This window comes from Stegodyphus dumicola, chromosome 5 (genome assembly GCF_044657685.1).
Source record: "Stegodyphus dumicola isolate Sdum_Otavi_A_Nest chromosome 5, ASM4465768v1".
NCBI lineage: Eukaryota > Metazoa > Arthropoda > Arachnida > Araneae > Eresidae > Stegodyphus > Stegodyphus dumicola.
The window spans coordinates 153,863,961-153,886,359 of record NC_140772.1 but is presented as its reverse complement, the minus strand read 5'-3'; the positions used below and the strand labels follow the sequence as shown (position 1 = coordinate 153,886,359).

General features: G+C 35.4%; 1 protein-coding gene across 7 annotated transcripts in view; it reads right to left on the bottom strand.

Annotated features, from left to right (window-relative positions):
* The window catches only part of LOC118189353 (rho-related BTB domain-containing protein 1-like), a 265,646-nt gene that overhangs the window by 172,304 nt on the left and 70,943 nt on the right, over positions 1-22,399 (bottom strand). Inside the window, exon 1 of one of the 7 annotated variants that reach the window (XM_035359933.2) lies at positions 1,967-2,145. The exons of the other annotated variants lie outside the window; for them this stretch is intronic. The gene's annotated coding sequence lies outside the window, so the exon portion shown is untranslated. Of the gene's footprint in view, positions 1-1,966; positions 2,146-22,399 lie in introns of those variants that run through there. 7 annotated transcript variants of the gene reach the window in all.

Here is a 22,399-nt window from a genome sequence, read left to right as displayed (position 1 = left end):
AACAAGTTACATAAAAGCTTCGTCATTTAACATGGCCTTTTTTTATCATAAAAACTCTTTTAAAAATACAAAATTGTAAATACCTTTTAAAAGTACAAATTTTATTTAGGCCAATAGTATTTACGTTCAGGGCAATAATCTGCATATTGCGACTACTTATGCACTGTTTAGAAAATATACAAACTATCATTAACTAAGTAATTTTTTTTAATATAACAAAACTACTGTTGAGACAAATCTTACTCGCTAAGAGTTAAAGTAGTAGTAATTTGTTGAGAGAAAAATTGATAGGCACAACAACGCTGACACAAATGTAGTCTACGAAACGGCATTAGAAATAACTTTAAGATTACACATGCGTCACGAGAATCCCGTTAAGAAATTTGAAAAAAAAAAAAAAAAAAAGTGGAATAAAAGAAATTACGACTGGGAAAAAAAAGGAAAACACGAACGCAATAAAATTTTCCGTGCAGGCGTACCGAAGTGATGTTCGAATGGCGCAACGCAAACACACCTATAAACACAGATCACTGCCACTTAGCTACGTGCATTCATCCCCGCAGAAAACTGATCCCAAGGCCAAATGAAAAGCTACGTGAACAAAGAAATGTTATGTGGTAGAACGGCATACGATCGTTCAAGGTTATCATAGAAGATGACGGAACAGGGGCTTCTAACATATACAATGCTAAACTAATGCTCTCGACTATGAAAAATGCAAAACATTTGAGACAAATCTCGTAGGTTATGACAACTTACATTTGTGCTCACTAATTTCAGCGAAAAGTACATCAAAATTTATTAAGCAATTCCATGTTGTACCTGTCAAAACAAGGCCCGAAGCTCTCCCCAAGTTTCTTCTCTTGTTACATCATCATTAGTAAATTTTATAACCGCTGAAGTATGCTGTCATTTGACTTCATAAATAGCAAATACCTTTAGTTTCCCTCAGAAAGGACTCACAGGCTGATTACAAAATGAAACCTCTGAAATTAAGTGTACTTGTATGCAATATCAGGCGAGTAATTAATGAGTTAGAAATTAAATAAAATGACCATTAAATGGCACAGGAAAAGGCGGTGAGACAGTACTGTGTAGGTCACAATCGCGAGTTCTAAAGTGGTTTCAAATTAGTAATTAATTTTTGAAAAAACAGAAAATATATGCCCTTATGGAAGCCCTCAAAAAGTTCTGATCAGCTGGGTTCTCTTTCATTTCATAAACCCAACCATGGGTTAAGCTATCGTACTAGCAATGGAAAATGAGATTGATGAGAAACTGCATGATTGTTTGAAATAAGTTTAGTAACACATGCCATCAATAAGCAAAAAATTACAAGACGCTTTTTTCGCAAAAGTGAAAGTTACATTGTTAATACGACAGCTTTATGGTATAAAAAAATAACAGCATATATGAGGAGAAAAAAGAATATACATTAATGAAAAAAAATGTAGTTATTATTTATGAAAAGCTTGTCGAAGAACAAATCTGTTTATATGAGAATAAATCCCGCCTCCTTTTAAACTCGCCTTGGGGGCATAGACTCCAAATTTTCTCAATTTCCTTCATATAAAATTCCTTTCGCAAACATATATATTACGCTCTTCAACAGAAATCAGCTTTTCGTTTTCATATCAGATAAACAAAAGTACACCGCAGATCAGCGTTTTGCGCATATACTTATTTTGGAGCTGCTACAATTTCCATCGATTTTATTTGTTTTTAAGATTTTAAAAAATACGGATATGCCTTCTCCGAAAATATTCATAACGCATGTAACAAGAGTCGTATTTCATTAGTGGTTTCTGATAAATATTGAAAAAACACATGAATTGCATTTATGTGTTAAAATCCAGAAAATGTAAAGAGAAAAAAAGTTTAATAAGAATGGATTTAAGAACACTATTATATACCTGCTAAGCAGATTAAGAAAAACATGAAATCATCAAATAAATATCCAACTGACCTGCTTAATCAGCGCTTTTTCCAACACCAGTGCAAATTATTCTATCAGCAAATGTACATTTGCTAGATGTCTTAAAACAACAGGAAAGGCCATACGAGTCAAGTACGCGTAACAGAGTAATCCACATTCAAATCATCACCACAATGCTTCTCCCGTCCGTTAATTCAGCACGCTCCCATGTTTTTTTAAAACCCGCCAAACAAGACGCAAGAGAAATTGGCATCTGCTGCTCGAAGTTTGAGCATGCGCAAAAAGAGCTGGCTTGTCACCTTCGGTGGGCAGCCGAAAGAATTTTCATTCTGACGTTTTCTAGAGCAGCGTCCTTTAACTTTAGAAACAGACGCGGCAGGGGCCTAAAAAACAAAAACAACCCCCCCCCAAAAAAGAAAGAAAGAAACATAAAGTGCTTGAGAGAGCATAGGTTTTTTTTTTTTTTTTTAACATTTTGAACTTGCACTATTTACTAAGAAAACTGTCAAACAAAAGAAATATAGCCAGGGATGAACTCAGTACTTTATGTATAGAATCTTTCTTAGCTACAAATACTTTTGGCATAACTTTAAATTTATTCAATGTTAGCCTAATATATCCGGGCCTTTCGTCGAGTACATTGTAAACCATTATTTGGAGAAAACTTACTAAACTAATCGATTTAATCACTTTTTATTAGGAAGAAACTTCTATGAAAAGATATATATTATAATTAAATGAAAATCAATATTAAACAATTAATAAATAATAATAAACAATTAATCAAGTTTAGAACATGCATGGAAATTTTAGGAACCAATTCTTCAATTTACAGTTCCATCGGAAACCAGAAAATCGGATCTGCAATTAACTCCTATATCCGAAATTTTAAGTTAGTGCTTTAACTAAAAATGGTGCTTACAAGTTAAGAAAAATTAAGATTTTTAAGAATTAAGAAAAAAAATTACATAAAAGATATTTATTTAACTTAAACTTCAAATTAAGACTGATATTGGCGTTAGTATCTATACCAGTGCTCTAGGTAAAATATTCTACAACAGTTCATAAACTAATACCACTGAATGCAATTTAACTATGTTTTTGCGTGACATCTGTACATAAGGACAGACTCTTTTTCCCAAAATAAAAATTATAAAACTAATTTAAAATGCATTTAGAAGAGATTTTTTTTTTTTTCGTGAGGTCTGTACGTACATATTTATGTATCTTGCATAACTCAAAGATGAGTAGCCTCAGAACGCTGAAATTTTGTACATAGGCCTGTTATAGCATGTATTGCTGCACCGTCTTTTTGGTGGCAATCGGCCGCACCAAAAGTATATAAATATCTTTATTATATGCAGCTTAAGTGTCTGTTTGTCGCCGATAGTTTATTGGTTGCTTGCGTAACTGTACTAGCCAATGGGGTGAAGTTGCCACGGCATTCAAATATTCCATATACACTGAGACAACACATGCAGTTATCATTGTTTTAATTTTCATGGTATTTAACATGTCCATATTCGAGTGGAGGACTACGTTATTTAGAATTTGATGTCTCTAGATATCGTTGTTTTTTCATAATGCGAGAAACATATATATATTCATAGCATGCAGATTCTTCATTATTTAATTTCTTTAAATATAATGCAGGGCTCTAATATCTAGTAGCAACAATTTGAAAAGTGATTCAGAATTTTATAGTGAACCAAAGCAAAATGCCAAAGCCCTTCTGGGCAAGTTCCCCTTTTAGGCTAATAAAATTTAAAATAAATGTACTTTTCGTTAAACTATGTAATGATATGTGTGATATTAATATTTAAATAAAATACAAACCTTGAAATGCATAAACGTAAGATACCACATAAACGAAGACGAATTTCCTAAGCATATTTGTAAACGGCAATTCAGATACCAAAAAGAAACATATGGGACAGCTCCTTAAGTAAAAATAAAGATAAGTAAAGTAAGAAAGGATTATCATGAAGTAAATGAGTCAGATAACATTGATCAGAATATTGAGTGTTAAAGGCCAAGCTACTCATAGTTCATTCGAGCAATCTGCTATATTTTCAAGGGCGAATGAATTAACTGAAGATAAAATGTTTTCCAAGGAAATCATCACACTTTGGAGAAATTAGAAGACACTTTGAGCCAAAGCTGGGAAAAAACTGGAAACGGGGAGAAAAGTCATGAAATAAATTTTCAAACGAAATTTTCAGATTACAGTATGAAATCTCAAAAAATACTTACTGCTAAAAAGTTCTAAAAATAAAAAATTACATATATTTTACTTCTTTAATGGAAGTAATCTTCTTAATTTCTTTAATGGAAGTTTTTATCTGTATTTTTTTTCAATGGGACAAACAAAAATATAACCAAAAAATACGAAACCAAGAAATATCAAAATATTAAAAAATGTATATTACTGGTGGAATAAAATTAGTTATGCAGTGGAAAGGTTAAAAGTTTTGATCTTCATGGTGAAGGGGTGTTTGAGCTACAGCTTCTCATTATAATTTCTTATATATATGCGGCTTAAGTGTCTGTTTGTCGCCGATAGTTTATTGGTTGTTTACGTAACTGTACTAGCCAATGGGGTGAAGTTGCCACGGCAGTCTATATACACTGATACCATACATGCAGTTATCATTGATTTAATTAAATTATCATGGTATTTAAGATCATTTAAATATTTTTAATTCATACAATTGTTGCTTATTATGCATTTAACTATATTTACATATGAATTACCTAGAAACTTGCAAACGTTGAGAAATTAAAGGAGACGAAACCAACTAACGAGTTGGGCGTAGTACATCTTGTAAGGATCTTAAGTTTTACTAACGTTTATTTTATTTTAAATCTTTACTATCACTTCTTATTTTCTACTTCCGGCCAGAATTATAAGCGTTAACGTATTTATGCAAAATTTGTCTGGCGAACGCCAAGTATTTAAGTTGTGGCTTTTTGCCAAGCGAAAAAGAGGAAGCAGTTAGTCGAAGCAGGCCGCTTACCTTAGAAGTTTTACTCAGTTGCTGGTTGCCTTCCAGGCCAGAGGTTTAATCCTCCTGATAACTTTAAACGTATTGTAGTGTTAGCAGTTCTCTGTACTACATACGGCTTCCTGTTAATATAAGGCCAATCTTCCACGTTTATAATTTTAAAGTTAAATTAGAGTTTAGTTATATTTTTATATTCTTACGTTTGGACCACAAGTAGTGGGTCTTTGTATTCCGAAGTACGGAAATTATTGTAAATAGAGAAAAATAAAGGGTTTTGTATACCCTTCTTGTGTATCCTGTCTACTTCCCACAGTTATTGAACATAGCTTTAGTAAGCTCTCTGTTCCGAGTCAGGTCCTTGTATGTTCCCGAAGAAAGTGAGACGGAACAATTGAACCTGATAGTGGCGCCCGACGAAGAAGAATAACCATGGCCGAGTTTCAAGAAGAACCTGTGCTGCCTGCAGAAGCGGCTCAGAATCCAGAAATGCCAGCTGCCGCCCTGGAAGGATTTGGTTACATCGTCCAGTCCATGCGCGCTTCGATGAAACCAGAAGCAACATTTAATGGAAACTCACCGGTAACCAGTTTTTTTGGAAAAATTGGATGACCACTTCATGCTCTACCCCGTGCACGAATTTCAAAAAGTTACCTTAGCTACCAGCGCTTTGAGGGGCCAAGCGCTTAACTGGTTCAAATGTATAGGCAGAAGTCTCTTGGGTCAAGCAGGAAGTCCCACCTATACTTACGAAAATTTCAAGACTGCCCTACTAAAAGCCTTCCCTGTTGTAAGGGATCGTGCGAAATTAGAAACGGAACTTTTCAGTATATATCAGCAAAGAATCGAAAAAATCTCAAGCTTTATTTTAAGAAAAATTCACGTCTTCAAACTCTTGTATGGAAACCGTCCGGATCCTGAGATAATTCAAGTGATTTTGCCGAGGTTACTGCCCCAAGTGCAAGACTTTATTGAATTAAGAAATCCGACTACACTGGAAAAGTTATTTGAGCTAGCAATCCAGTTTGAAAGTAGAAGAACGGCGGACATTGAAAGAAGACGCCAATATCAACAGCGAAACCAATTTGGTGCGCCAAGACTACAGCAAACTCAAGCACACGGCTACGGAAGCAAAGCGAATCAGTGGGCAAGGAAACCCGAGCATTCAAAAACAGCCGGCGAACGTCGACAGTTCAATAGCAATCCAGGAAAAAAGTCTCAAGGCCAGTGGAAAAAGAAAGAAAGCACGGAAATGAAAAATAATTTAAACTAAAACGGATTTCTGCTGACGAGAGGGTGAGGAAATCCGAAGGCCACGAAAACCCCTCTTCCTTCAAGTTAAATACAGTAATGGTGAAAAATTTGACTCTTCCGAAGATTGAAGTGTTGGTGAATAATATCCCAGCCACCGCACTCCTGGATACAGGCGCGCAGTGTTCCTGTGTGGCAGAAGATTTTTTTAGGAAGTATTTTCGGAAATACCGCATATATAATTCGGATAATACGACAGTGTTAGCGGCGCAAGAAGAAAGATGTAAGTGTATAGGTAAATTACCGCTGTATGTCCGTATCAAGGACGAACAAGTAAAGGTTATGTTTTTCATAGTAAAGAATCTGCAAGCACATATTATCTTCAGGATAGATTTTCTTTCAGAGGCACAAGCAACGCTGTATTTTAATGAAGCGTCCCTTAAGCTGACGATGAAACCAGTTCGTGAAGAAAAGGCTGAACCGCCGATGTTAAATCTTGACCACCTGCCTAATGAAGACCAACGAAAAATCCGACAAGTGGTAAATGAATTTGCTTCGTTATTTAGTGATATTCCAGGATTTACTCAGGTTACTAACCATAGTATTGACACCGGAGATTCAATGCCAGTTCGCCACAAAGCATACCGGTATGATAAGAATAAGGAAAAAATTATAGAATGGCATATCACCGATATGCTACGTAAAAAGATCATAACGCCCATCTCAAGTAGTTATGCTAGCCCGGTGGTTTTATGTAAGAAAAATAATGACTATCCTTTGACACATCCAAAAAGGTGGAGATTCGCAATTGACTACCGTAAATTAAACTCCATAACTAAATATCCGGTATATCCGTTACCTATTATTGAAGAAATTCTAAGGAACATAACATCCCCCAAATATATGACGACTTTAGACTTAACGACTGGTTATTTTCAAATAGGGGTTAGGCCTGAGGACGTGCCTAAGACTGCTTTTATAACCAAGTCTGGCACTTATGCATTTCTGCGTATGCCGTTTGGCCTTTCAGGGGCACCGGCAACATTTCCGCGATGTATGGACATTGTGTTAAGGCCTGTTCTTGGAAAGTCCACATTTATCTATTTAGACGATATCATTATTACTAGTGATAATCTCGACCAACATGTACAGGATTTAAGACAGGTGTTTTCTTTATTAAATGAGGCCGGTCTAAAAGTTAATGTCGAAAAGTGCAAATTTGCAGCCCCTGAATTAAAATATTTAGGTTACAAAATATCTCAGAAAGGAATCGAGACAGACGAATCAAAAATAATCGCTGTACAAAAGTATCCGACTCCAAACACGGCGAAGAAGCTCTCTTCTTTTCTAGGACATTGTTCATATTATAGGTCCTTTATAAAAGATTTTGCAGCTATTGCTGAACCATTGTTAAAATTAAAAAGGAAAAAGGCAAGATTCTCGTGGACGGCCGAAGCCAATAGTGCTTTCGAAAAATTAAAACAAGCATCAACGCAAGCCCCTGTGTTGAAATTTCCTGAAAAGAATGAGAATTTAGAACTTTCAGCGGATGCTTCGGATTATGCGGTAGGAGCGGTACTTTCGCAAAATCAGCAGCCCGTGGCATTTTTTAGCCGAACTTTAAATCAAACACAAAGAAACTATTCCGCGACCGAGAGAGAGGCACTTGCAGTTCTGTTAGCAGTGCAAAAGTTCCGAGTCTATTTTGGAAAGGCGCCAATAACAGTGTACTCTGATCATGCGGCGGTAACTAGATTGTACTCAGGGAAAAACTTATCCCCAAGGATAATAAGATGGGCACTCAAGCTACAAGAATATAATCTGGTAATCAAGCATACCCCCGGAAAGGAAAATATCGTAGCAGATGCCCTATCCAGAATTAAAATAGATGAAGAAGGTAATACTGTAAAGGTGGTAATGCTCACAGCATGTACAATAAATTCCCGAGAAACTGTAATAACCGAACTGGGTAAGGATCCTGAGTTTGGAAGCATTTATGAGTATTTGAAGGATCCTAAAAATTTTAGCCACCAAGATATTGTGGCGATAAGAAATAGGGCGGCCCATTACGAACTAATAGATGGTCTATTATTTTATACAAAAACTACGAATTCCAACAACGAATTTCGACCTGTTATCCCAGCTAGTCTTAGATTAAATATACTGCAGGAGCTCCATGACAGCCCTTTAGCTTCTCATGCTGGTATTCGAAAAACTATCCAACGCGTACGCGAGGCAGTTTATTTTCCTGAACTGCAGAAGTTAACAAGGGCGTATGCCCAGTCCTGCCCAACATGTCAAGCAGTTAATTATATTAATTTCCGCCCGGCCGGGTTTCTAAATAGTATTAAATTCGAATTTCGAAATGAAATAATTGGCATCGATTTATTGGGCCTTTTCCCAAAAAGTCAGTTAAATAAAAGTCGCTATCTCCTTGTTATGGTTGATCATTTTAGTAAATGGACCGAAATTGTTCCCTTAAAACGAGCCTCCGCGAAATTAGTTACTGATTCTATTTTAAATAAATATATTTTAAAATACGGGGCGCCCCTAAAAGTTGTATCGGATAATGGGTCCTCAATTTGTAAGTAATGTATTTGAAGACATGTGCCAAAAACTGGGCATACGTCATTTAAAAATGGTCCCGTATCGGCCGCAATCAAATATAGCGGAACGGGTCAATAGAAATATAGTGAAAATTATCCGTAGTTATGTTAAAAATTTTCATAAAAGCTGGGATAACTATGTCAATGAATTTGCTTTCGCCCTTAGGACCGCAAAACATGATACAACGGGCAAAACTCCTGCTGAGTTATTTTTAGGCAGAAAGATTATAACGCCGTTAGAAAAATTATTTTATGTGCAACAAAGAGCCCCAGAATTTAAAATGGGTGATATAGAAAAACTAATTAAAGAAGCAAAAAAGAATACTGAAGTAGCACAGAGAAAACAAAAGCTGTATTATGACTTGAAACGACAGGGAGTAACTTATAAAGGAGTAACTTATAGGGGATGAAGTATTAAAAATTAAGCATTCACTTTCTTCAGCACCAGAAGATAAAACTGCTAAATTTTTTCCTCGATTTGAAGGACCATATGTCATAGAAAAAATAACTCACGCTGTAGCAGTGTTAAAAGCCAAGAATGGTGAAACCTGCTCCGCAAACATTGATCAAATCAAACCCTACTATGATCGTAATAAAGTGCAAATATTTACAGATCTTTTGCAGGATCCGGCACGGCAGACACTGCAGGCACAAGCTCCAGAGGTGGAACAACGACAAGTACAGGGGCAAGCCATTAAGAGGCAGGAGCAGGTGAAAAGAAAGTTTCCTCGCGGGAAAATTGAAGGTAACAAGAAAAAGAAGCCGTTCCACCGTCCAGAAAAGAGAGCTCACGAACACCCCCAGAATGAAGAAGTGAGAAGGACGACGAATGCAAAGCGAGCCAGGAGAAATGACGGCAACTATAACCCGGCTCTAAAACGGAAGATCTACTCATCCGACAGGACTCTCCGCAGCAAATGTCGCCGAACTGCGGAAGGGCCACCAGCGGCGGAGGAAAAGTTACAAGGAAAATGTGAACGGCCAGCAACGAGGTCCAAGCAAGAACGCGAAAGAAGTTTCCCGGTTCCGCCAAGACCAGCTGCCATCAAACGGCCAAGACCACAGGCAGAGGCGAAAAAGAAGGTATTCAAGGGTGACCGAACTGGAGAAAAAAGAAAGCTTCTAGAAAAAGGCACTGAAGGGCGAACCCGTACAAGAAGGATGATAAATCAAACAAGAATCTACGCTACCTTCCAAGACTGGGCTCAAAAAAGAATGTCCGAATATCACAAAGATAAGTAAAATTTTATGTTACTTTGCAAATTTAAGTTAATCTTTCATTCTTACTGCAAGTGGCAGATTTCAAGAAGTTTTACCTCATGCGAGGTCTACCTTTATCGCCAAAAGGGCGAGAAATGAGTTGTTACCGATTTTGGTATTATGTTTTTCAATTACTCGCGCGTAAAACTAAAGTTGATGTATAATAGCGATGTGTAAATACTTAAATATTGTAAAAGTTATTGTATAAATTTTATTTAAAACATTCTGGCAAGAAAGAAGTTTTAGTCTGAAAGACTTTTTGAAATGTAGTATTTCAATGTAGAAAGAATTGGCACTTGCTTTGAAAAGAATAGAAGTTAACAATGTACTACTAATGTATGTTTTCAAATGCATAAAATGAACGGCATGTTAATATGTTCTTATATACAATGTGAACTGTTATTTTAAATGTTAAGAAATACCGTGATATGGTAAAAGTGAAAGTAATGTTAAAATTTTTTTTTTTATTCGTGTGACTGTAAAAAGACTAAATTATGGTGAATATGTGTTAAAGGTTGAATGAATGTAGTTAGGCTCTCTGACGCTACACTTCAGAGTTAGCCACTTTCAGAATAGTACCTCAGGGTTTAGAGTTGAAGTTAGGGTGTGTTACGAGGTCTTGGTATGTTGAATTTTTAACACGTTAGTGCTTTGATTGTAGGAGGAAGTGTTGAACACGTAGACGTAGACATAAACACATTCGTGTTTGGTGTTCTTTTACAACACATGTCAGAGAGCACGGGGAGAGATAATTAAAATAGTCATGAATGAAATAAGAATGTTAAGAGAAATATAATTATACATGTTACTTGCCATTTCATTGTGTAACATTTCATTAAACTAGTTTTCCTTCCAGATCTCTGGAAGGAACCAGATTTGAATAAAAGCTCCTGTTTAGATGCAGTACAGATGAAAAAATTGCGTGTCCTGGGAGCTGCTATTGTAAAAACAAATTTCTTTCTTTTAAATTTCTAGTTTCTAGTGAAAAATGTTTGTAAAAGATTCGCCTCGCGTTAGATTCTAGAGCTAAAAGTTTTCAACAAGGTCGTTTTAGACCTCAGTTTCAAACTAATTAACTCTGGCGGGAAGTATGTAAGGATCTTAAGTTTTACTAACGTTTATTTTATTTTAAATCTTTACTATCACTTCTTATTTTCTACTTCCGGCCAGAATTATAAGCGAAAAAGAAGAAGCAGTTAGTCGAAGCAGGCCGCTTACCTTAGAAGTTTTACTCAGTTGCTGGTTGCCTTCCAGGCCAGAGGTTTAATCCTCTTGATAACTTTAAACGTATTGTAGTGTTAGCAGTTCTCTGTACTACTCGTACATACGGCTTCCTGTTAATATAAGGCCAATCTTCCACGTTTATTATTTTAAAGTTAAATTAGAGTTTAGTTATATTTTTATATTCTTACGTTTAGACCACAAGTAGTGGGTCTTTGTATTCCGAAGTACGGAAATTATTGTAAATAGAGAAAAATAAAGGGTTTTGTATACCCTTCTTGTGTATCCTGTCTACTTCCCACAGTTATTGAACATAGCTTTAGTAAGCTCTCTGTTCCGAGTCAGGTCCTTGCATGTTCCCGAAGAAAGTAAGACCGAACAATTGAACCTGATAATCTCATCAGGTAGGTTTACCCAAACCTCTATGCTAAATATCCTTTCGCGTAAAGAGTTTAAAATTTTGCCCGATTTTATTCCGACATTGTATTTTAAACTGAATTTTCAGTTGATCGCAAATTGAGCGTGTCAGGGGCAACGTGAACATTTGTTTGCATTAGCAATCATCTGTTTTATAAATGGTTTACAACTGAACGCAAATTGAGCATGTTAGGGGGAACGTGAACATTTGTTTGCATCAGCAATCATCTGTTTTTGAAATGGTTTACAACTGAATGCAAATTAAGCGTGTCAGCGGAAAGGTGAACATTTGTTTGCATGTTGTGTACAAAGAGACCTTTGTCATGTGAATTAACTTTTTATTATTTAAATCACCTTTATTTATTGAGCTAGCGGTGGCTCTTAAGAAATGTACCGCCAGTGGTTTCCTTCATTGCACTCTACTTTAAGCAATTGAGCTAGTAGAAGGGGAAAACCCCGTGGGGCAGTAAGCAAAGGGGAGTCCTCGTCGCCTGCCTTGGGTAATTCAGTTTGAATTAGCAGACACCTTTGCACAAATCATTTTAATTACAGTTTATAATACCTAAAACAGCGGTCATTTCGTATAACCGTTGGGCTTTCATATATATACACTCATGTCCATAAATTAAGGATAATGCAAAATCAGGCAAAGGAAGAGTTAGAAGCAAAACAAATTTGACTTATTTGTAAAGCTTCTTTATTAAACAAAAGGTAAATAGAGAAAAAAAGGTGGTGCTATATGTTTGATATTATTAAAAAAATTAGGGATTTTTTCTCCCTGGAGCAAATTACAAAAAAAACCTATTTACAAAAAACCATTATACGGTTGGTATGATTTTTTATACATTGTATGTCTCCCAGATGATACAATACAGTCCGTACAACGCCTAGGCATGCTGAGTATCAAATTATCGATCTGATCTTGGGGGATATTACACCAATCAAAGAGCAATGCTCTCTGAAGTTCCAGTAGACATGTAGGAGGAGGTTGACGGGCTGCAACTCGTCGGCCAAGCATGTCCCACACGTGCTCTACTGGATTCAAGTCCGGTGAGAATGCTGGCCAGTCCATATGGGTGATATCCTCCGATTGAAGGCATTCGCTTACTATGTTTGTACGGTGAGGACGGGCGTTGTCATCCATAAACACAAATTGTGCGCCCATGACGCCCCGAAACAAACGTACCCGTTGTTCCAGAATGACGTCCCGATAGATTTGGCTTGTCATGGTTCCAATTTGAACATGCATGTCAGTTCTGGAACGAAGAATAATTCCACCCCAAACGAGCACTCCTGCATCACCGTAACGGTGTCGTTCAATGAAGTTTTTTTGGTGGTAATGGGTACCTGGAGCTCTCTATATGAAAGTCCGGCAAGAATCAGACTGCAAGCTAAACCTGGACTCGTCGGAAAACATCACACAAGCCTACTGGTGCGGTGTCCACAATGAATGCTCTCTACTCCAGGCTAACTGCAGGCGACAGTGAGTTGCAGTAAGTGGAACGCATCTGACAGGTCTACGAGCATATAGACCAATCTGCCCTAAGCGTCTGTACACGGTCTGCCTTGAAATTGTCGTACCAGTGGCTGAAGAGAGCTGACGAGACAGGTCTGAGACTGTGCTCCGCCTGTTTCTTTTGGCAGTAACTGCCAAATACCGGTCCTCATTCGGCGTGGTAACTCTGGGGTGACCTGTGCTGACGTCTACTCACATTACCATCATCTTGGAATCGTTGCCAAAGCCTGGAGATGACACTCTGGGCAATTCCAAGTTCGTCTGATACTTCCAGTTGGGTACGCCCACATTCCAGACGGCCGATAATTCTACCACGTAAAAAATCATCCAAATGCGTCCTTTGTGTCGTAACTATTCGGTTATTTCACTGAAATGCTTATAAAGCGCCTGCGAACAATTTTACTTCTTTGCCTGTATTCCTTATATATCACTCTCTTACACTCTCGTCACTGTGACGTACCATCGGTGTCATCTGGTTACTTCCTGAAATTTGCATATGATTCTTGACGATGTGTGTAGTGATTTTACAGGTGATATATTTATTTTAGAGTTCGATTTCCGCGTGACTCCGAATTATCCTTAATTTATGGACATGAGTGTATATATATATATACACTTACTCTGTTACTCGGCTTATTGAGCTCAGTTTTTTAATTCTTATATGTTGGTAAACTGTGCATTTTTTGTTTTAAAAACGATTGAATTATGTTGTTCTTATCTTGCGGTTAAGGTTTTTATGCCTTTAGTTACCTTGTATGATATAATTGTAGAATTATCAACAATTTAAAAGTTGTTTAAGTGCGGCTAAGCCTAATTTTTTTCCATAGCAGCCATATTTCTTTACATATGAAATTTAGCAGAATAGTGGATTTGTTGCCAATCTAAAGAAACTAAGCTTCCCAACAACAAAGTACTATCTTCTTTTATTATTGCGAATTAAATTATGCTTAAACCTATTCCGGAATTATCATTTAAGTTATTAAATTATCTCGTATATTGACTCAGCATAGCGTCCACAACAAATTAAGTCTTCTACGGCGTCAGAGTCTTTTTGCCGAGTAAGACTAAAAACAAACTTTCAGTTTTGCACACCGAAAGATCCGTCTTCTTGCTCGCTTAAAAAAAAAAAAAAAAAAAAAAAAAAAAAATTATTGTTTGAACGGTATTTGGTATTTTATGTTTTTCTATATCTTTCATATTTTAATATACATATTTTGAGTTTTTATTCCCTTGCCGCGAAGTGAGAACTGAATTAATTGAATGATAAGTATATCTTTAATAAAATTCGAGGAAATAAGTTTAAATGAAATGCAGGAAAAAATGCCTATATTTTAATATTCTGTACAAGTAAGTCATGTGGTATAGCCAACAGATTTTTTTTAACGAAACAATACTGATGTATTTCTAGTTCAGTCACAAATTTGAAATTATAAACCCAATTCATATTCTTTCTTCCCCCTTATTTTAACACCGTCTATTTTGAAAAAAAAAAAAAAAACTACAAGAGCAAGACAAAGCGCAGAAATTATTTACAGAAATATATATACAAACCAGGTAACAGTAAGATATAAGCACTTGAAACTCCATCCATATATGCGGTACCCCAAGTGTACAAAAATCTGATGTGGACGTTTTTTTACTGCATTTCATTTAAACTTATCTCCCCGCATTTGAATAGAGATAATTCATTCAATCAATTCAGTTCTCATTTCTCGGCAAGTGAAAAATACACAAAATCTCAAAACACCTTCATTCAAAATTGTAAAATACGGAAAAAACCTAAAATTTCACATAGTGTGAAAAGCCGTTAAAAATTCTTTTACCATTAAAATTAGAGTTTAAATTTATTAAAATTAGGCAGAAAGACAGATTTTTTTCGGTGCACAAAACTTTTGGTCCACTCGGCAAAAAGAGACTGAAGTTGGTGCAGAAACTTAATTTACTATGCTACTAAGTTTCAAATATAACTAATGGAGCTTCATTAGGCCTAGTGGAACTTAAACAACTTTTAATTTGTTTGATAATTCTACAATTATTGCATGCAGATGAACTAAAGGCATAAAAAACTTAACCGGAACATAAGAACAATACACGGTGTTTCTGAATGAAAATCAGGATTTTAACGTTTTGTAGTATTTATTAGGTAAAATTTAAAATCATAGTTAATACATGAAATGAAAGTGCAACTCAAACAGCTGTGTTTATTGGTACGCGCATGCGCCAGAATGCACTAGTAGCAAAAATGACGACAAGTGAACAGAAAGCTTTTTGTGTTCTGCAGTTTGCAAAGACTTGTAGTTACTGTGCAACTTTTTGCGTTTCGGATTAAGTTCAGATGCGATCGCCCAAGTGATAATAACATCCGTTAGACCATAGGTGTCTAAAGTGCGGCCCAAACATAAATTATGAAAGCATTTAAATTTACACAGTTTTATTTAAAAAATAAATGTTTGAATTGGATTCATATATAATCGATTCGTTGGCATTTATTTTTAAATTAAAATTTAAATAGAAACGTCTTAGGATGTCATGATGTATTAACTGCAAAGTGATATTCAACTGAAAGAAAAATTTGAAAATATTTCTTTACTGGAGTTTTATAAAGATTACCTACCCCGCGATAAATATCCTAATTTTCACAATCATACTTTATAAATGTCTTCAGCTTTCGGCAGTACCTATATTTGTGAACAATTATTTTCAAAAAAACGAAGCATACAAAAAACAAAAATAAGACAAAGATCACTGACAAACATCTTGAAAACGCATTAAGAATTGCAACCTCGTCTATTGAACCTGATATCGATTTGCTTGTTCAACAAAAGCAAATTCATCCATCTCGTTAATTTGAATTTTTTCCATCTTTATGAATCCAAACTAAATGACACGAAACTTTTACAAATTACTAATAAATATAATATACATATCTGCTTTATATTTAAAAAAATACTAATAAAAAGAATTTCTATAGGATGTTGACATGTCCTATCTCGATAGGATGTCGGGTATAATGGAATACAATAATAAAGCAATTACGACACTCTTCGGAAAATACTTTGTAGAGATAATAGGTTATTTCGAAGCTGGAGAGATGAAAAATGAGCTCGCCGGGACTTGAACCACGGATCTCTCGAATACACGTCGAGCGTGCTGACCACGAAGGCATGCTAAAAAGGTTGCAGAAATATCTTATAAATTAAGCTTCCAACAGCTCTTACTTTATTTAAAACAATCAAGATAAGCAGGACAAATCAATAATTAATGTATGAAAGGCAGCACTATTGCTGCCAAAATTCATGGTTTTTAATTACGATGACTGAAAGAATTGAGACATTTGAGTTTTATCATTAGTCGACAATAATTCACTTATCGTAAAAACTGATTGAATCCGCGGGCAAACGGAAGCCACCCTTTACGACCACAAAAGGTAAAATTTTTTTCTAATCATTGCAAATCCCCTTTTTTCACATACAAAACTGAAAAGCCAGAACAGAGCTGATTGATTTCTCTCAATTAGACAAAACAACATGAATCTCCGGAAAGACTGAGTTTAGATTAAGTTAGATTACTTGAGTATAGCAAATATCTGCCTGAGAGAAGGAATGCCTTCGTGGAAGACTTCCTAACGGAAATTTTATATGTTATCAAGATACGGAAACAGGCCAGATCATTATCCAGAAGAAACTGTTGGCGTAAAACGGCACCTGATAGTTTTAAATAAGGAATGAATGTTTTGGAATTTGAAGCCATTATATGCCGTGTTTCAAACGGGAGAATTCCAACACAGTATAGTATAATCTCTTCTTTATTATAAAAAAAAAAAGTTGACAAAGAAAGAAAGGAAAGGTATAGAAAAGCATGAATAGGTATAGAAAAGCATGAAGACTCTAAACTATACTCGAAACCTAACTATTTCAATAAAAAAGCATGAAAAGCAGTAAGCTTGTGGTGAATCAACAAAGTATTACAATATATATCAAGCAACTGTCTTACTTGCACAATTAGTAAATTTATATTAATCACGTTACAAACTTTCTTCTAATATTCTGAAAATCGGTTAGTACCTATTGATAATGTACAAATAAATTTCTGCATTGCTTTATATAACACTGATTTTACAATTCTTACCATGTTTACTAATTTATTACGTTATTTGAGGATGATGCAGGTTATTAGGTTATTTGAGGTAAAGCAAAACACAGATTGAAGTAGATCGATTCCTTTAGCTAGCACTGTTGATATACAAAAAATATCCGACAAATATATCTAATAAGTGAGTTTCTTTAAAAAAAATTGTACACGAAAGCACATTTTTCCTCAAGCAGACAACCTGCGAGTGCTTAGCCGAAATTAATTAACCAGTGAATCAATCAGATGCTTAAGAATATGGACACTGTAGACTCAGTAATACTCGATATATAAAATTATATATCAGCAGTAGATCATTTTTTCTAACACGAAATGATTGAGTCAAGTTAGCTATTGATTTAATTCTATTCGTAATTCAGCACTAATAATTTTAATAATTTTGGGAAAAGGTTAATAAGTCTCGGTTTTATAATTTTGGATATTGCTAGGACAGGCAGAAATTCAACTCAGTAGTTCCTTCCCTAGGCTCCAAGACAGAATTCACAAACTGATTAAATCATACACCAAGTCAGAGTTTATTTTGCCGACAAAATTAACGCTAACCTGTATTACAGCAATGATTAAAATATCCGGTTAATGGTAAATAAGCGTTTCATTTGACAACAATTAGTGTGTGATCAACAGCATCTGAGAGGGTAAGATCAATGCACATTGGTAATGTCATCTCTTCGACTTCGCAAACAGAAACCGCACCGATGCTTTAAAAATGATGAGCTATAAATAATGAAAAATTCTTTTAGAAATACTTTGCATCTCTGCTAAAATAAGACTTCGATTACTTTGTTGTAATAAATTTATTTGCCGTATTTGCAACTGCACACGGCAGCAGATAATATAATCATCAACAGATGAAAACACGATATATAAAAATGCACTCAATTTACATCGTGGTGATATAAAGAAGAAAATGAAAACATACTTGCTATCAATATTTCTCGAACTTGAGATTCGTTAGAACAATGATTCTGAAGTGGCCAACGCCTCCCCAGTGAGCGCTGAAGTGGTCTAAAAGGGGGCAACAAGAGCTCCAAGTGATATTGTGTGGGCCATATAAAAATTGCTGGAGGATGAAAAATATAAGTTTTTTTTTTTTTTTTTTTTTTTTTTTTTTTAATATATGACAGTATTTGAATACTACCTTTTCAGAAACGTATCACTCACAACAGACATTTACTGTCGCAACCATTTAAAACTCCTCAGGTTGCTTGGAATATATTAACAATGATGATAATTTTCAGTTGTCTGCTTTTTCATTCAGAAGGTCGATGGCTATCAAAGGCAAGCTGACCAGTTGAAAAACTGGTTAAACATTCAAACGTTTCGACTCTGTTTTTGAAAGCTTAAGTTGGTTTGGTTTATTTAATTATGGCAAAGCACTCGAGAGCTCTCTGCCTAAGGGGGATGGATGCCTTCGTGGAGGGCATCCCTTCCCTGCCTTTCTAAGAGAAACTAGTTCGTATATACGTTACACATCGGGAAAACCACGAGAATATTTATGCAGCAGCCCATTCGCCGGCACTTGAACCCCAGACTGAACTACCAACGTGCAGCAACTTTACCCCTAAGCCACCACTGGGTTTTTGAAAACTAAGAAGCCAGATTACAGATAGCGTTGATAAATTCAAATGACAGAGATACCTAAGCTGACAGATTTGTTTAATAATTTAAATCAGGGTTTCTTAAACTTTTTTCAGATACGACCCCTTTTTATCATTGAAATTTTTTCACGACCCCCAGGATCCCATAAGTATTGCGCAAATCCGACATACGAGTGAATGAAACTGTCAATTTTTTCTCTTGCACTGTAATATACTATTGCAGTTTTCGGTCAAACTTTAATTTCTAATTTTAAGACATAGAACGACGTGAAAAATTTAAATAAGTAACAGATGAAATGACAACGTCACGTGCAAAGCAAGGAAAATTAACGTTTATTTTATAAAATGAATGCGTCGAAACATTTCCGTTTTTTTTTTTTCTTTGTCTGCATTGTCTTATCTTTATCTATTTTCAAATCAACTATGTAAAAATATTTGGCAATAGTAAAATTATTGTAATAAGTTAAAGAAATATCAAAACTGCTAAAATTTTGGCGACACCCTGCTGAAGGTCGCGACCCACAGTTTAAAAAACCCTGATTTAATGAATAGAACCTTCAGCACTAAGATTATGACTTCCTTGTATAAAGGTACTTCTTCCGCCTTCTTGGCATGCCTTCGTGGTATAGGGTCTGCCCACTGGGCCCGTATTCCAGAGGTTCGTGGTTCGATTACCGGCGAATGCGTTGCTCGTTTTTTATCTTTCATGCTTAAAAAAAAAAAAAAAAAAAAAAAAAAAAAAAAAAAACTAATGTCTCTACAGTGGCATTCGAACTAAAAGGGTGTTGGATGATGATTCTTCACACCCAGGATTTGACGATTGGGTCCCCTAAAAATCCCAGTCGCCCTTTAAAAGGGAAAGTATATTAGGTATTTCTCCTGCCTTCCTGGCATGCTTTCATGGTGTGGTAGTCTGCACGCTGGGTGCATATTCCAGAGGTCCGTGGTTCGATTCCCGGTAAAGGCGTTGCTCATTTTTCCTCTTGCCAGCTTCCAAAAATGCCTAATGTCTCTACACTTCTAATAAAACGAAAAATGTAATTTCTGTGTTTCAAGCAAAGCTTCAAATGCATACATGAAATTTGAGAGAACTTAGACATCTCTCAAATTTTAAAACTGCAGAAAAAAAATGACGACTATGCATTTGAAAACTTTCACCTTTAGAAGATTTGTAAAAGAGCCAGTTTGTAATTGAACTCCAAGAGACACAATGACCCGATATCTTACTACAAATATTCCAGATCATCTTTTGGAAAAATTTTCCTGTGCGATTTCAGAAGCATTAGATTTAGAAGAGACATTTATTAAATTTATGACAATTCTTGAATTTAGATTTTGATATCAACAGTTTAAGATGCTGAAGAAGTAATCTGAAATTTATCCTGGTCTATGGAATACTGCGCAGAGATTTCTCATGGCATTTGCTTCGTCTTCGAGTTCAGTAACAGCCCCAAAAACTTCAAAAAAAAAAAAAAAAAAAAAAAGTTGCAGATAACTAAGTATGGAGATTTTAGAACGATTTTAATAAACATGGAGCTGACTGAAATATGTAGAAGCTATTCAGAGTCATCCTTCTCATTAAACTTATTACTACCCACTCATTAGAGGGCTCACCAGCGGCCGAGCGGTAAAGTCGCTGAGCACTGATAGTTCGGTCCGAGGTTCGAATCCCGCGAACGGGCTGGCTGCATGGGTGTTTTGGTGGTTTTCCCCATGTGTAAGGTGTATACGAGCCAGTTTCCCTTAGAAAGTCCTCCACGAAGGCATCCCTCCCCTTAGGCAGACAGCCCTAGTGTGCTTTGCCATAATTGAATACACCACCACCACATCATATAATTTAGTTAAATATGACTGTGTATTTACGCCTAATTTCATTAATTTTTAAATAACCCAAACTTATATTTAGTTTTTTATTTTTGTTACATGTTTTCGCAAACGATATAGATGTGGGTTACCGGGGATGGGGCTTGATCATTCAATGTTTTATAAAAATGCTAGATCCAAAAGGTTTCAGAAACGCTTCTTAGGATCAAAGGAAAATTTCCGTGATTACTCTACTTTCAGAAATTCTGAAATGAGAAAAGAAGAAATTTTCGAAAGCTCAGTTTACTTGCAGCAACTATTACTTATAACTGATTCCTTCATATATTGTACTTTGATACACTTATTCATAACAGCAATCAGGATATGATTTATTAAAACTCAAAGAATATAAAGTGCATCATGTGAAAATTAACCCATGCCATCATGGCATTATGTAAGAGTAGCACAGCGGACATTTTTATCCAATTCAAATTTTAAAAAATAAACAATCAGAAAACTTTCAGATTTTTATTTTAGATTTTACATTACGCCCAAAGGGGCGCTTTTTTAACGTTTTGTGTGTTACCTTTACTTATTAAATATCATGTTCTTCGCTTTTTAAACCATAAAATTCAGTTCAACAGCAATATCGCAAAATAATTTTAAAATGAGCGTATCTAGAATTTCCGGTACACAGTCTCGCGCGCTGGACATAAAAAAAGAATGTTTTTTTTCGTACAGTGTTGCCATTGCTCGCTTTGAAATCGTTGAGTTTGTTAATCAAAAATTCGTTAACGTTTTACAAAATATGAAATAGATAATTTAAAAAATTCTAAATTTGGGCTTCCCAGATGCCCATATTCGGGTGGAAACGTACGTTATTCAAAATTTTATGACTTTAGGTACCGTCGTTTTATCACAATGCGAGAAACATACATACATTTATGCAGATTCTTCATTATTTAATTTCATTAAATATAATACAGGGCTGTAATAGTTGATGGCAATAGTTTGAAAAGTGAACCGACATTTATCATGAATCAACGCAAAATGCCACAACGAAATTAATAGCATTTTGGGGCTAACAAAAGAAAGAAAGTCTACAAGCACATTCATAATGGTGATGTGTAAATAATATTCGTTCTAAAAATTAGTTATCAGGAAATAAAATTTTGCGCTGTATTTTGGCCGAGTCGTTCATCATTCCATCTACGCATTAAACAATCTAAATAATAACCACGCAGATAAACATCTCATTTCTAACAGCTACCTCTCCAATCATTTTATTACATATAAAAATTATACGAATTAATGACAACGCTTACATATTACTACTCCATTATCGCATACTTTTCCACAAAAAGTCGTCCCCTTTTTTTCTCCCACTGAGCAATTTTACATATGTTAAGTGACGAAGCAAATAAATATGGGAAAGAGCTTCAGTTTTGCGTTAGATGGAAATACAACGATCTTTCAGTATCTGCCATACCAGATAAGATATAAAAATTCTAATTTTTTTTTTTTTTTTTTTTTTTTTTTTTTTTTATGTACTTGTAGAAATAACAAAGATTTTCAAACGATAGCAGCGTATGAAACTTTTTAAAACAACGTAATAGACCCACAAATAAAATCTACAAACC